Below are 15,618 nucleotides of genomic sequence, written 5' to 3'. Positions count from 1 at the left end.
GAGAGAGTCAGCCATTCCAATGAGATATTTTAGCTAATGCAAACATCTGGAGGATGGAGCATGCCTAGCATGTTCCAAGGATCAAGGTGGCCATTGAGCCTGACAATGAGAAGCAAAGGCAAAAGTAGTAGAAAATGAAGTCAGAGTAATAACAGGGACCAGATAGTATAGGGCCTGATAGGCCACTGCAAGGACACTGACTCACTCGCAGTGAAACAGGGATGCTAGTAGAGGGTCTGTTCAGCAGAAAAAGATGATCTGACTTTTGTTTTAAGGGGATCACTCAGACTACTGTGTGAACAATAGACTATTAGGGATTTGGACTTGAGCAGAAGCAGGGAGATTAGTTACAAGGCTATTGTAGTAATGGTAGCAGCAGAGGGAGTGAGAAGTAGAAAGATTCAAGATTCATTTTGCAGTCAAAGACAACAGGATTTATTGATGAATTAAATGTTGACATACAGAAAAAATATCAAGGATGACTATTCTTGGCCTGAACAACTAGAAAGATGAAGTTGTCATAATTGATGTGGCCAATACTTCAATTACAGAGGTTGGTTATGGGTAACTGGGTGGTGGTGGAGGCGAGAAGTCAGGAGTTCACTTTTATAGAGTTTGAGATGAATATTGGACATCCAAGTATATCTGTTGATTAGATAATTTGGGCATATGGTATGACATTCAGACAAGGGTCCAGGCTTTCCAAATAGAGTAGACTCATAGGTAGGTAGTTAGGTAGATGAGATAAACATAGAAAAATAGATGACAGATAGGTAGGTTTGTAGGTAGGTAGGTACACAGAAGTAGACAGACAGACAGACAGACAGATGTATTTTAAACCATGAGATACGATAACATTGCCAAGAGAGTGAGTATAAATGAAGAGATCTAAAGACTGGGCTCAGGGACTCCACAACATTAAGAAATTGGGAAGAAAAGGAGAAAGAAGTAAGCTGAGGAGAAAGAGAAGTGGCAGCCAGTGAGACAGGAGGGAAATCAGAAGAGTGTGGTATACTAGAAGCAAAGAGAGGAAAGTATTTCAAGGAGAAAAATGAACTGCATGAAAAGTTGATTATCAGTCAATAGTGAAGATTAACCATTAGATTTAGCAATGCAGCGATCATGACATTGACAAGGACAAACTCAGGTAAGTGATGGAAATGAAGCAGTGACTGGAGTGGTTTCAAAGCAGGATGGAAAGAGAGTAATTGGTGATAGTAAGTATAATCAACTCCTTCAAGGAGCTTTATTCCACAGAGGCTCAGAAAAGCAGGGCAAAACCTGGAGGGGGAAATGGGATCCAGAAGGATTTTTTAAAGATGAAATATATAGTATGGTAAGCAGTGATGGAAAAGATCCAGTGGAGAAGGATGAAATGATGACACAGGAGAGAAAGGGGAGAATTGCTAGAACAATGTTGTGGTTCTAGAGGTGAGGGAATGGGAGCAAGTGCCCAAGCTGAAAGGTTGCCCTTAGCTAAAAGCATAGACACTTTGCTGGAGGTAAGTAAAGAAAGGGTAACATTAATGAGGGATGACTTTGTGGATCAGGAGAGGAAGAGGTTTTCCCCACATATAAGACAGTATGGGTAAAGACAAAGAGAGGTGAGTGAGGACTAGGAAGTGACCATGGCTGGCAGTAGGGAGTACAGAGAACAAAGCTGAAAACCCACAGGTGGAAAGGGATTCTGAAATTACCATCACAAGTTTCTATTTAGTCCTAAGTGGTTGGCTGAGAACCCAGTTGGACATGAAAAGGGGTTGAAGTCACTGATTGTTAGTGTGGAACAGGTGCTCTTGGAGCACTGGAGCTACAGGAAAGATTGCAAAGAAAGCCACAGGAGCACGGAGCCTGAGAAAGAGCATGGCTATGGAGAGGGAGAAACGGCAGGAATGGCATCCTCATGTTTAACATGAGACTAGGTAGTACTGGGGGCAATAACTGGGAAGCAAGAACACAAAAAGGCTACCCTGGGCAGATGGGATGGACCTCTGTGTTGGCCACCCAGGATACCTCAAAGGTCCTTCTGACCTACCATATTGGAGCCAAGAGCTGAAGAAAGTGCAAGAAGTACTGTGCCTTCCTTATGAAGTGGCATAGGGGACTGTGGAATGTGACTGCCTCAGTTTCCTAAGGATATCCAGGTTCACTCACCTCCTATCAAACTAGTAAGAGGTGGTGGTGGCTGGAGTCCCTTCCTCTGAGTGGTGAGGTTTAGCACAATATGTCAGCTGACAGAATTCACAACAGCCAGGATATGAAGAGTCATAAATGTGTCTCTTCTCTGAGTGGTGATTCTGTGTCTAAGATATAGGACCCAGCCCCTACTGTGGCCCCCACGGTGATGCCCACACTCTCAAGATGTTTTCCTAATGGATCCCCAAATATCAAAGGAGGTTTTGTGGCAAGCACATCCTCCCTGCCTGGTGGGAGTTGGGCAGAGAGCCATGAGGCAGGGAGAGACTAGAGGAAGGCCTGGAGTAAAGGGAAGTGACTCAGAAGGGTCACAGCAGCATCAGGTGGGAAGCCAGGGTTAGTGTGCACACATCCTGGCTTAGGGTGGAGCAGGTCCTTCCCATGGTCCCCCACAGGACCCCACCTGCCCCAGCCCAGCATGGGCTCATACTGCTGATCAAAGTTCCGAGATCAAGGGCTGGGGACAATGACATGAGCTGGAACTGAAGCCTTCAGGATTCTGAGTTCTCAGCAAAGTCAAGAGCTGAGAGAAGATGGGGTCAGTTCCTATGAATTCATACAGGATGTTGTTGAGGGGGTGGGTGATGCCTTGTTCATCATATCCCATAACCCTATCACAACCCCACCCTCCACCTCCTCGAAGGCTCAAGAGGTAAAATCAGAACAAAGGCTGCATGGCAAGGCACAAACTCCAGAAGTTTATTACCCAAGAAATGGTAGGTGCTAGGTCCTTGCTTGGGAACTTTTATGTTCATCTCTGGCCCTTTGAAGGAACATCAAATCATGGTGAACATCCCTGACCTGCTAGACCATTCCCTTGGACTCCCAAGACATCTCAGAATTCTATCAAGGTAATTTCAGGCAATGTACCACTAGCAGTGGGAGGAAAATGGCTTTCCCAACATCATTTCTCCTGTTAAATGCTGAGCTTTTGAAAATACAACCATGGCTGCTTCACTTTTCTACCTGCTCACTACACCCCAGCTAGGGAGGGCAAAACATGCTGAGCAAAGGAGTGAGGGGGTGAGACCCCATTGAGATGCTGCTTCCTGTACCTTGGGAAAGGTAGATGGGCCTCTGCTGCTTTACCGGAAGCTCCAAGTCTTAAGGCTCCACCTGGGATCAGGTGCCCAAGTAACTGGCTGAGGCTATCATGAGGGCCCATAACGCCTCCTGGGCCACTGCTGGGAGAGGAAAGGAGGATGGGCTGCCTTGAGCTGGGGTGGAAGGAGGTGAAAGGGACACTGTGCAGGCAGGTAAGGTGCTGGGGGACATGGAGTACCAGATACCAACAGGACTGGCTGGGTTGCAGAGATTTTCATTCCTATTCCCAGAAACAGTGAGTCGAGGCCCCTGAAAACTTAGTCTGGAAGAGAGCATGGGGAGAAAGAGGGCCTGGGAAGAGGCCAGACGGACATCTCTGTTTACAGAAGGAGGAGTGGGTGCTGCCAACTGCCCACCCTCTTCCCTGCCTTATTCCTCTCCTCCACCATAACTTTTCTGGGTCCATGGCCAGGCAAGGAGCATGCCGGGGGTTTCCAGAGTATATTATTCCCAAGGTCAGGCCTGCTACAGAGGCTGCAGGGGCAGGACCCTGGGCAGGCAGCCTGACCCCCCGGGAATCCAGAATGCGGGAAGGAAGCCTATCCTTTTGGTAAATAGTGCTGGCAGCTAGAGTGCGTCAGGGAATGGGGGGAGGGTAGTGAGAGGCTAGGGCAGAATCTCACCAAGAGACTTGGACTCATAGCCACCCAGTCACACATATACATAAAGACAGAGACACAAGTTCAAAGAAGCCACTTGGAAACTAATACAGAGTACTACTCAGAGACACGTCGAGGGAAACACACCTACAGAGACATAAATACCCTGAGTCAGACATGCTCAGGCAAACCCAAGCACAAACAAATATGCAGACACAAGATACACTTGCAAAACACACAGCCCATCTCACAGTTCAACAAACACAAATGCAGTCTGAATCCATCCTTCAAAGCCCCTCTCCTTCATAAAGAATCTGAGACCACCTCAGACCAGGTCTGTCTCTCTGTCTTCTCAATGCTGTCTGCAATTTCTGTTCTGTTGCTTGTCCTTTAATAAGAATAGTCTTGGACCATTCTTATTAAAACAACTTGGCTGTTTGCTCTTAAAGAAATGTCAAGGGCAGGGAGTGCCCACTGCCACCTTCAGCTGCCCCATCCTTCACCTACACACCCCCATCCACAGGGTTCCCAATTTACTGCTGGCTGCATCCCTGCAGGGTCCTAGCCCCTGTCTCTTCAACACAGCAGACACGAACTCCAAGGGAAGAACAAACCATACAGACACACCCTGCCAAGAGCACCCTCGGGGAACCACGAAGAACCAGGTTGTGCTTCCTCAGGAGAGAGACCCTGACACAGGGCACTACACCACAGTCTCATCCCTATTAACCCTAACTCTAATCCCAACTCCCACCCTATTCCTAAAAACAATTCTAAACTAGCCATTCTAGTGTGACCTTTGGACCAGATGTACCTCAGGAAGGTGATACTGGTAAGGGTTACCCAAAAAATGTTTCTATGGTAAATATTTGGATACAAAACCATGATGTTCCCTCTCCCCAGGAGCTGGATGACTACCTTTCTCTAGTTGACAATCATAGCTGCAGGGGCCACTCATACTCCTCAGATGCGGAAGGCCAGGAAATGGCCAAGAACCTCTCATCACAACCAGATCAATGCCATTCAACATACTTTAGCCAAGTCCATCTCTAGACTATTTTAGAAGCCAAAAGTTACCCACAACACAAAATTTTTCTCCTAGGCCAATCTTAAACCCAATCCTAAACCCAAACAATGCCCAAATCCAACCTTAACACAATTCTAATCCAAGATACACTAACTCTTATCAATGTGAATCACAAAACCTATTCCAAACTCTAACATCACCATGATTCCAGCCCTGTGCTTACCTCTAATTCCAATCTGTAACCTATACATCAGTGCTTTCTATTCTAAGCATAATCCTGATCTAACCCTAACCCTAACCCTAACTCTAAGTGGGTATATACACTAGTAATTTAACATAAATTACTCAGTGTATATATGCACACAAATACCAAATCCTTATTATATACATCATGTCTTTTGCACCCCCAGAAACTTAACTAGCTCCTCAGAATGGCTACACAGTCCACAGGGCAGCTTGTCCCTCGAGGGCTTAATGCTCTGCTGGGAGCCCAGGAGCACCAAGGCACCCAATCCCTGTGACCCTTGTGAGACATTCAGGCCCATAGGGGCCCAGCCCACCCCAAGCCCTGTTCCAGGAGTAGCCCAGCCTCTGAGCTGAAGTTCCCACCATTCCCCTTCCCAGGCCCTGCCTGCCAAGCTGGGAGCCTCTGCTGCCCTGGAACCCTCTGCAGGTAGGAGCATATGAGCCTGGGGTCTAGGGAAGGAGGAAATGTGGCTACTTCTCAATGTGGGGATTTCCAGACTCTTGTAACATCCACACCCAGGACCACTACCCCAGAGCCTGACCCAGGTGCCCATCCTGATGAAATAGTGGGCTGGTTGGCACTATCAACCCAGTGTCATGAATCAGAATTAGACATACCACCTTTCCCCCCTCCAGGATCTCAATCTCATGACAGAGTATGTTGGTTCTGCTCTCATCACCAGGGGCAAAATTGAAGTCAGCCTAGTGTACCTCCCTCACCTCCCACCTCTAGGTATCAGGGTCCCTGATATAGCACACCTCTGCACCTTGGCCACCCCAGAAAGATTTCCAAAACACTACCTAGGCTCTTTTGGAAGGTCTTCAAGCCAAAGTCTTCCCCAAAAGGATTGCAACTTAGGTGGATACTCACATCTCAGAGCAGTAGCCATCCAAATCTTCGTGTCTCCTCCACCAATGTCTACATCCTCCCTGGGCTGAGGACCAAGATAGAGGCTCGTTTCAGGTCTGCAAGCTCCAGACCTCCATGCCCAACCAAGGAGTGCAAGCTGGATGGTGGGGTGGGAGGAACCCCGGTCAGCAGCCGAGATGGAGGAATGGGTGGGTGGGAAGACTTTGGGTCCCAGAAAAAGGTAAGAACTCTCCTCACATTCTCTGCCCCTCTCCTGGGGAATGAGTCTATATATTGCTCCACTCCCTTTCAGGCTCCCTCATGGCCTCCCCTTCATGCCTTTACCCCCACCAGAGTCTCAGACACCTGCAGCCCAGGCTAGGGGTAGGGTCTTGCTATCACCTTCCTGCTCTCAAGGCAGTTGTCTTCTGCCCTAGTGTTCTGTTCAACCACATATTGACTTCCATCAAAGCCCCATGCTTCCCTCCCTTCCCTCAGGGCCCCTAACTTAAGTTCTAAGTCCCAGGACCAAGCAGGGAGGCCCCAGTAGCTCCCAGGATAGAACATCTCCCTGAGGCTGGGCCATGTCTGCAGGCTCAAGTTCAGAGGTAGGTGCTTAGAGTAGAGGTAGGAAGAGCTTTCTGAATCCAGGAAAGGCATGTGAGGATAGGACCTGGGCAGCTGTGGGCACAAACAGAAGGCCCCTCTTGATGGCAGGCACAAGGATAGAGGGACAGGCAGGGTGTTTTAGGAAAGACAGAGAGGTTGACATCTTCACAGTCCCTTCCTATTCCCTACATCTCTCCCCTGGCTTTTCCCACATGCTATGCTAGGCTCTGAGGGAGCTTCTTTCCCCAGACTACCTTTGTTTCATTCTACTGGCTCTGTGCCCCTCTGGAGTTTGGGATGGGGAGCAGAATAGGCCCAGGTGGGTCACCCTATCCCATCTCTCCTAATACTGTGCTGCCTGCACATGAGAATTTCTGGACAACCTGGTAATGAACATTCTTTTGTCCCACTCTGATGATATTCTATTTAAGGACTGATATAGGGCCTCTAATTCGGTATTTTTAACAAGCTTCTCAAGAGAATCTGAAGAGCAGTCATGTTTGAAAAACTGTGGTCTGTTGTGATATTATATAACACATTCACGTAACAACGCCCCTCCCCCCACACACCATACACAAGCCCATGCCATCCTTTCCTTCTGGGAATGAGGAAGAACTGCTAATGGGTACAGTGTCTCTTCTGGGGGTATGAAGATGTTCTGGTATTATATAGGGGTGATGGTTGCTGTGCTGGTTTGAATCTGTTATGTACCCCATAAAAAGCCATGTTCTTTAATGCAATCTTGTGGGGGCAGACCAACTGAAGGTGGGACCTTTTGATTAGATTATTTCTATGGCGCTGTGACCCCACACATTCAGGGTGGGTCTTGATTAGTTCACTGGAGTCCTTAAGAGAAATTAGAGCCAACACAGAGCCAGACACCTGGACATGCAGACAGAAAGATGCTTAAAGGTGCTAAGCTAAGAAACAAAGCCCAGAGTTTGCCCCGGAGAAGCTAAGAGAGGATCCCCAGACGTTTAGAGAGAAACGCCCTGGAAGAACAAGCAAGGATGCACAGGAGCTGAGAAAGAGAAACTAAGAGACACAGAAACCCAGAGACATTTTGGAGAAAGTCATTTTGAAGCCAGAAACTGGGAGCAAAGGACCAGCAGATGCCAGTCATTTGCCTTCCCAACTGACAGAGGTGTTCCGGGCACCATCAGCCTTCCTTCAGTGACAGTATCCTTTTGTTGATCCCTTAGTTTGGACACTTTTATGGCCTTAGAACAGTAAATTAGTAACTTAATAAATCCCCTTTACAAAAGCCAATCCATTTCTGGTATTTTGCATAATGGAAGCTTTAGCAACCCAGAACAGTTGCATTAATTATTCCCTTTAAAAGGGTAATTTTTATGGCATATGATTTATATCTCAATTTTAAAAATGAAGGCAAAATAAAAACTTTTTCAGACATAGAAAAACTGAAAGAACTCATAACCAAAAGATGTGCACTATAAGATATGTTATAGAAAGTCCTTGAGGCAGAAGGGAAATGATGCCATATGGAACTCTGGAGCTACACAAAGGAATGAAGAAAACCAGAAATAATAACTATATGAGTAAATAGAAAATGTCTTCTCTTTATTTCAAGTTACTTTAAAAGATAATTGAGGGGTCTCATGGCATCTATGTTCCTTCTCGGCTGCACGGCTCGCTCCGAGCGGATGGATCCAATCCACAACTTCTGAGTGAAGCTGCCATCTCTTGCTGTCATCCTAGACAGGGAGAGGCCAGGCTGCAGCTAGCGCTGAGTGGAGAAGAAACTAACTTTGAAGATTACCCCAGTGAGAATTTTACATGACCTGCATTCAGAAGTCCAGCCTCTAAAGTAAATGATCAAGAAGGCATTAACTCAAGAAGTCATTAACCCAGAGTTGACTAAACACAAAAATCTTCAAACGCCTGATATGAAGGATGATCTGTTTGATTCTACTTTACCAAGCAGTTCAGTTTCTGATACACCTCCACATAGTCCATAACTTTCTGATTTTGGACTTGAGTGCCACATGATATCTCAGGTTCTACCAAACCATCCACAGGCAGTGAATAATCATCAGGAAGAACCAAAAATTTTAACTTCACCTACCAATCACCAACTAAAGTACTAAAAACTCCAAAATGTGCACTAAAGATGGATGATTTTGAGTGTATAACTCCTAAATTAGAACACTTCGATATCTCTGAATATACTATGTGTTTAAATGAAGATTATACAATGGGGCTTAAAAATGTGAAGCATAATAAAAGTGAGGAAGTCATAAAAAAAAAAAAAAAAGCAATGTCCAATGATCATTTCTTTGCCATTCCTGGCCCCATAATCCAGCAGTTGAGAACAAATGATACCGAGTACACGAATTCACCCTTGGCACCTACATTCTGCACTCTTGGTTTGAAAATTCCTCCCACAAATAACAGTACAGCTTTGGTAACCACAAATTATCCATTATCAAAAACAAACAGTTCATCAGATGATTTGGAAATGAAAAGTTTTAAATTCAGAGGAGTGCTTTAAAGATCTTGTGGACCCTTCTCCTAAAATTTCTTATGAGGATCTGCTCAGAACACCTACACCTCCAGAAGTAATTACAATTTCAGAAGATATTATCCAGATTTTGTCAAAATACAATTCAAACCTAGCTACTCCAGTAGCAGTGAAAGCAATGCCACCCAGCAAAGAACATTCAAGATGTTTCCAGCAAAGAAAACTCGTAAAACTTTTCTGCATGTTTCATTCTCTGAAATCATCTTCTTTTACCACATGGCTGCTGGCATCTCCCAAGTTCACCACTACCTTGATCATTCAATAGACTGAGCCTCATTTCCTCTGGTTCCAAATTCAGAAATCTTGGGGAAGTGTTCTCATTGACTCATCTTGGGCCTGATGCCCTACCCTGGACACTCAACTGTAGCCAGAGAGAGGAAGTAGAAAACTATATACCTTTAATGCTACCTGATAGCTTCAAATTTCCCTTTTAGGTCAAGCCTAAGATCTTTCCAATATAAGTATAATTGGAAAAGTATTTTATCTAATTATAAGTTCATGAAAGTGCTGTTAGAGAACTTTTCAAATTACAACCAATAGGAAAATAATGACCAGGCTTCATGTGGAGACCGGTTAAAATTTGGGAAGAAGCATTTGACAAGTATCATGACAGGGTTCTTCAAAGGCTCAAGACGGGCTTTGGGAAATTTGGTGCAGTAAAAATTACCCTTGTTTATGACTGTTCCTTGAAAGCCAAATGTGAAGTGACAACTTGTCATATTTATGCTCATATTTTGTCAGAAAATTGTCACCAAAACAAATTAACCAACTGATTTATTCTTTGTTCTAGGAGTGGGTAGTTATAATTTAATTTTTGTTAAATATGAGGTTAAAGAAATTATTTTCAAGATATTCAGTTTATTTTCCAAGGTAAAGCTCTAGTCAACCTATATATGTTAATGATTCTCAAAATTTAAATCAACATCTCTTCCACTCTTTTCCATAAGATATATGTATTTAAATCCACAAAATTGGATGAGTTGCTTAAGGATGGAGTGTATTCCTGGAGTTCTCCAAACTATAGAAGATAAAAATAGGCAAAGTAATATAGCTAACGAGATTGAGACGAGGCCAGTGAAGCAGGAAAATATTTCAAGGAGAACGATCAACTTTATTTTTTCAAGCGTTGTTGAGAATTCAAGTAAAAAGAGGCCTGCAACTTGATGTTATTTACACCCCTGACAAGATTAATTTTGGTAGAGTACTGAGGACAGAAGTATGGAGAACACTGAAGAGAAAACAGACATAAAGACAGTGGATTCAGACAGCTCTTTCAATGAATTTTGCTAAAGAAGGGGAAAGAAATGGTGCAGCAGCTAAAAGGGAACATGGAATCAAAAATTTTTTTTTAAAGGTAAATGAAGAATATTGAATTAAGAAAAAAGATAATTGACTGTTTAGATAAAAAATAACCATGTATTTGAGGTTTGTAAGAAATGGAGAAGTAAAATGAATGACAAAAGCATATAGGCCAGGAGAAGAGAAGTATAAAAGAAATTGTAATGTTCTTGTAATGTGGTATACTACTTGAAGTTTGTATCAGTCAGAGTTCAATCCAGGAAGCACAATCAGTAGGGAACAGTTTATATAAATAAGTCTAAATATATATGTTCATGGATTTGTGGCAGAGATTTGACCTTATTTAAGTGTGGGAGCTGATTAAGGAGTCCTGTAAGGCTGCTGTCTTCATCTATGATGCTGGAGATTGAAGTACACAAGACAGGCAATTGGAAGGAAAGATGCATATAAAGTGTTGGATAGAAGAACAAGCTGGAACTCACAAGTACAAGCTGGATCTCATGAGAATGGACTGAAAACAATATCAATTCTGTTGTCAATTGGTAGTGTGGGTGTCCTGCAGAAGCCAAGCCTCTTCATCAAGGAGCTAAATACAAAACACCTGAGTGGGAGAGCTAATGGAGGATCAAGGGAAAGATGGAGTACTTGCCTATAACCAACCTGCAACCTGCTGCAACCAACCAGCCTGCAGCCAACCAATGAGTTAAGCCAGCAGATAAGTAAGTTAGCTATGAAATGGCTGCTGCTTCACTTCTGCTCTTCAAATACCCATAAGAATCTCTCTGTTGCCCATCAAAATCAGAAACATAATGGGAAGGGAATTCTGGGAAATTTAGTTCAAGCCAGCAAAGTTAACACATTAAAAAATCACCACAAAAATAATTTAAATTTGTATAAGCCCTAAAACAACCACTGTAAATATGAAACATAACAAAATAGAAAATGATATAGGTAATAAGCCAACAAAGGATGGATTAATCAAAGTGGATTTCAAAGTAAAGAAAACTACCAGGCTAACAAGGATCATTTTAGAATGATAACAGGCTCAATTAATCAAAAAGATATAAAAATCCTACACATTTAAGTACCTAGAAGCACAGCTTCGAAATACATGAAACAAAAACTGATAGAACCATAAGGAAAAATAGATGAATCCACAATTGAAGTTGGAGATTTCAAAACCCCTCTCATAATAATTGACAGAAAAAGTAGAGAGAAGATCCTTAGGCTGCAGAGGACTTGAATAATACTACCAACCAACTTGATCTAATTGACATTTATAGAAGACTTCATCCACATTCTTTTCAAAGGCTCATGGAACATTTAACATAACAGACTATATACAGGGCCATAGAACAAGTTTATATAAATAAATAAATTTAATAGGTTTTCAATCACACAGAGTATGTTCTCTAACAGTATGAAATTAAATTAGAAATCAATAACAGAAAGATATCAGAAAAATCCTCAAATATTTGGAAACTAATATAACACATTTCTAAATATCTTAAAGATCAAAGAAGAAATTAAAAGGGGAATTAGAAAACATTATGAACTGATGAAAAATGAAAATGCAACATATTAAAAGGTGAGGGATGCTGCTTTTATTAGTCAGTGTTCTCCAGAAAAACAGAACTGACAGGATATATATATGTAATGTGTGTGTATATATATATATGTATATGTATGTATATGTACATATATGTAAATACATAAATATTATGAGGTTTATTATAGGATTGGCTCATGCAACCATGGGAATGGGTAAATCCAAATTCTGTAAGACTGCAAGTTTAGAACTATGATGAAGGTTTCAGTGAATTCCTGAGAAGTTGGCTGGCTGAAACAGAAATAGAAATTCTTCTTTCTAGCTGCCAAAGTCAGCAGTTCTTCCCTTAAGGCCTTCAACTGATTGGATGAGACTTCTCTCATTGCTGAAGGCAGTCTTCTTTGTTGATTGTAGATGTAATCAGCCACAGATGCAATCAACTGACCAATGTTTAAATCCATAAAATAACCTCACAGTAGCAATCAGGCCAGTGCTTGCTTGACCAAACTGGACACTATAACCTAGCCGAGCTGACAAGTGAGCTTAACCATCACATAGCAGTGCTTAAAGGAAAACTTATAGCAATAAATGCCTATATTAAAAAAGCAGAAACATCTCAAATGAATTATCTAAGATTCCACCTTAAGAAACTAGGAAAGGCATCACCTCCCTGCTAAGGGACCACCTCCGCAGTGCTGGTTCCACTTCACTATCGTGGGCACTCAATCCTGGTTCATCACAGACCCCTTGCCAGAATTCACAAGGATCCTGCTTTTACAGACACTTGGAGAGGTTCACACTGCTAGTAAGAGAGACAGCCATGCCTGGAGCTATGGTCTGTCTCACCCCTTTCAGCCCCCAAAAGGGTATCAGAATTTGTGGAGAGGAGCAGTCGTGAGACTTTTATATTCATCAGAAAGATAGTATGGGATAAAAGGGCTTAGAAACATATATTTGGAGACCTGGAATAAATATACTAAATCCACTTTTTCAAGGCTGAGTCACTGGAGGAATATCAAGGCTATGAATGTGTAAAACAAACTAATAAACAAAAAACCACAGAAACAAAACGAACAAAAAAAGCCACTTTGTGGCCCTGACCACAAGATCTGTAAGGGCAGAAATCTAGAGTAGAAACATGAAATGAAAATGAAATCTAAACAATAACCATGTAGATTAACCAAGTCATTTTTAAATTGACATAAATTTAATTTTTTCTCTTAGGCAATTTTTTGGTTTTTGCATGATTTTTTTTATTTCAAAATTCCTAAAATTTACAAACACTCTGTACCCACCAAGAAACAACTTCTCCTTCCCTCAGCCCCCTGTAACCTCTAATCTACTTTGTGTCTCTACAAATTCCTAGTTCCAGAAATTTCTTATAAGTGGAATCATATAGTATTTGTCTTCATTGTGTCTTATTTCACAACGCATATTTTCAAAGTTAATCCATGTTGTAGCATGTACCAGAACTTCATTCCTTTTTACTGCTGAATAATATTCTACTGTGTATAAATACCTCATTTTGTTTATCTATTGTTCTGTTAAAAAAACTTGAGTTGTTTCCACCTTCTGGCCATTGTGAATTATGCTGCCATGAACACTGGTGTACAAGTATCTGTTCGAGTCCCTGCTTTCAGTTCCTTTGGGTATACACCTAGGAGTGGAATTGCTGAATCATATGGTAATTCTGTACTTAAATTTTTGAGGAACCACCATACTGTTTTCTACATTGGCTGCACCAGTTGATATAGCTTTAATTTGGAGAGGAAACTGAGGATGCAACCAAATTAAGCTAAAGCCCTTTGTGCTTAATTGAGAACATCAAACTCATATTACAAAAGATACTTCAATTAAAAGAGATGATGCTCCCACTGAACTATATATCTGAAAATGGTTAAAATGGGACATTTTTATGTTGTAAATATGTTACCACAATAAATTAAAAAAAAAAAAAACCTCAGAATTGTTCAACACAAAAGTGAACCCTAAAGTAAACTTTGGACCATAGTTAAGAAATAATTATAACAATATTAGTTCATCAATCATAGCAAAGGTACTACACTAATGCAAAATGTTAACAATAGGGACAACTGTATGGGGGTATATTGGAACTCCGTACTTTCCACATGATTTTTCTGTAAACCTACAATTGCGCTAACAAAAATTTTTTTTTAAAAAAATGGAAGCATCAACAGTCTCCATAGCAAGAGTCAGCAAGCCCCAATCATGAGACGGGAGAGCCTCACACATAGTAGGCTTTTTGTTTTTTCAATAAATACTTGTTGAATTTTAAAAAAGAGATAGTAGTCCAAGATATGCATATGAAGTGTTTGAGAAATTAACAAAATTAGTTCTAATTTCTAGAGAAATAAACAGTAATGATTGTCAAGAACTGTGCAGGGTCTAGATTTAATCCTACTATCCTACTTGCAAGCTAACAAGCTAGCCTATCACTCTTTCATGAATGAAATGAATGCTGGCAGAAGACAAAAGACTACTGGGTCAGAGATAAAGGACTTTATTCCTCACAGCACAGCTGTAGCCAGATTGTCAACATGGTTGTTTGCATCAGTTCCCTGTGTATCCCAAGTCCCATGAAGTTCACACAAGGCCCCTCACAGATGCCTGCACATGCAATGGGCTGCATTATAGGAGAGGAACACTGAGCTTCAGGGATTCACCACCTTATATTAAGCAGAAACAAGACTTATTTCTCAAGGTTGCTTTTTGCATATACAACCCTGATAAATAGCCCAGATAAATAACAAACAGGGCCTTACATTCTTGGCATATCCAACAAGAGCATGCAATGATGCTCAGGGCCCATGGCAGACTGCCTTTGCCTTTGCCAACAGTGATTAATGATGGGTAGAAACAAATGGTTGGTGAGAAAAACTGCTAGCTTTCTCTGTGCTAGAAGAAGTCCTAAAGAGACACTCAGGATAAAAAAGGAAATCAATTCACAAAGACCCCCACAAATTACATTTAATGATTACTTCTTTAGCTGGTAGGTAGACCTGCGTGTTCTGTCTCTTTATTGGAAGAAAAGGGAAATGTAAGATATTATCACAGGGATAATGTAAATTTCAAAAAATGTATAGTAACTTGAGAGGGCTTTATAAAAACTTCAGGTGTAGTGGCAGGTGGTGATACAGACAGTGGGACAAGAAAAGAGAATAGGCACATCTGGCTGAATGAACTGAAAGAGATGGAAGCAGAGGACAATCTAAAACTTGCCTTGGTATTGTTTGTGACTGACAGTCTCTAAGGTGGCCCTCCATGATCCTTATCAACTGCTGTTCACACTTTGTGTAATACCCTCCTCTTAAGTGTAAGTGGGACCTGTGACTTGATTCTAATCAATAATATGAGAAAAGTAATGGGATGTCCCTCTCATGATTACATTACATATATAAGACTCTTCAGAAACTCTCCTTTCTGGCTGGATGAAGTAGCCATGTTGGGAAAGCACACATGGCAGAGAACTGCAGGTGGCCTCTAAGAACTGCAGATGAACTTCAGGAGCTAACTATGGTTTTCAGCCAACAGCCAGCAGGAAGCCAAAGCCCTCAGTTCTACTGCCTCAAAGAAATG

General features: G+C 42.0%; 1 pseudogene; it reads left to right on the top strand.

The window, feature by feature from the left end:
* Window positions 1–8,295: 8,295 nt before the first annotated feature.
* On the top strand, window positions 8,296–9,343 carry LOC119545260 (annotated as a pseudogene).
* The last annotated feature ends 6,275 nt before the right edge of the window (window positions 9,344–15,618 follow it).

The sequence above is a fragment of the Choloepus didactylus genome, chromosome 10 (assembly GCF_015220235.1).
Source record: "Choloepus didactylus isolate mChoDid1 chromosome 10, mChoDid1.pri, whole genome shotgun sequence".
Taxonomy (NCBI): Eukaryota; Metazoa; Chordata; class Mammalia; order Pilosa; family Megalonychidae; genus Choloepus; species Choloepus didactylus.
This window is presented reverse-complemented; position numbering and strand designations above follow the sequence as displayed.